Source organism: Sinocyclocheilus grahami, unplaced genomic scaffold (assembly GCF_001515645.1).
Source record: "Sinocyclocheilus grahami isolate Dianchi unplaced genomic scaffold, SAMN03320097.WGS_v1.1 scaffold179.1, whole genome shotgun sequence".
Lineage (NCBI taxonomy): Eukaryota > Metazoa > Chordata > Actinopteri > Cypriniformes > Cyprinidae > Sinocyclocheilus > Sinocyclocheilus grahami.
Window position 1 is genome coordinate 1,548,152 of NW_015505358.1, and position 1,666 is coordinate 1,549,817.

Here is a 1,666-nt window from a genome sequence, read left to right on the forward strand (position 1 = left end):
CCCCCCATTTTTAAGTGAACAATTAGTTCTGTCAGGACCACTATCGTCAAAGATGTTTGACAATTAGCATACAGTTTGGATTGGCGGTATGGTTCTGTTCTGGGCAAGAACTCCCTGCGCATCCGTGCAGCCTAGCATGGATGAGAGCAGGGAGAGCAGCAAGAACCCCCCCAGGGTAAACAGAACAGAACCAACATAAATGTATTGCAGATATTGTTAAAGTTCAATAATTTTATGTACACATTTTAGAATGAGTCTGATTCAAAGGAGAATCAGAAGGCTGAATCCTGACTGACAGAGGAGGAGCTGGGGATGGAGGAGGGTAATTAGCTATTGAGCAATGTGAAAACTGCTGATAATACTGAGGGACCTTATATATGAATGCTTAGATAGGTGTCGTATTCCTATAGGTAGATGGGGATCAGCTGAGAGTCAGCTGATGCGAGCTTGACTAACGTGACCTGCCAGAACTAACGCTACGCTTGATTATTAAAAATCTTTTTACAGTATTTCAACACAGTTCAGATATATATACATTTTAATATTTTGGAGGTGTCTGTGCATATGAACCAGTGCTATTTTAGTATTATTAATATACTGTAGTATTTATAGTATTTGTGTAAAAAATAAACGGAAAAAAAAATTTCCCCTTTTTTTCATTAACGATACCAACACTGATGAACTTCACATCATCAGAAGAATGATGGCTGAAATGAACTGGGTCACAAAGCAAGTCACATTACAGACTTCAGAGATGATTTAGAGAAAGGCCGTAGAGTTTAGTAGAGTCGCTATGACATGTCCCTACCAATATCCAGCGACTACTAAATTGTCCCTAGCAATAATTTTGATCAAACAATTAAATGCCTGTTATCTGCGGTTATGTCCCCAGTCCCCACCAATGCCAAAATCAAACCTACATGCTTGATTTAGAGCGACGCTGTGTTGGGGAATATTGTGTAAAAAAGTGGTTCCTCAGAAGGGCTGGCAGAGGGTTTTGTTTGTTTGGCAGCAGATCCAGGCCTGTGTAATCAGACGGAGCTCGACACCTGCATTGTAAATGTACAGATTTATTTAAGAGAGAGCCAGTCATGCTGTTGATGTAAGGATGTGGCAATTTGAAGGGCTGCAGGTGCACGTCTGCTGTCATTTGTCACAGAGTTTAACGGCCGGTGCATAAAGAGGTCTTCTTCCAGCCACACACACACACACACTTATTCACACACACACACACACACACACACAAACACACACACACACTCACACGCACACTCTGACTCACTGATGCTGCGCAGGGTGAAGGACAGACTCTTGTGAACCTAGCATAAAACTATATTTGGACTGAATGGTTTCATTTTGAGAGGTGTGGTTTGATAATGAGATTGAATTTAAATATTTAGCCTGACAGATGCATAATAATGCATATGGCTCTAATATTGCTAAGTTTTTCATAGTAAAGAAAAGTTTCTCTTTAGAGATCTCTTTAATATTTAATTGTTCCTCCTAGACAGCTGAGATATTAAACTGATATTAAATGGAGATTTTTCAGAAGTGTTCTGCACCTTATCTGCAGAACACCTTCTGAACTCTTTTGATATATATATATATATATATCAAAAGAGAGGCACAAATATATAATATAATATATAATATATATATATATATA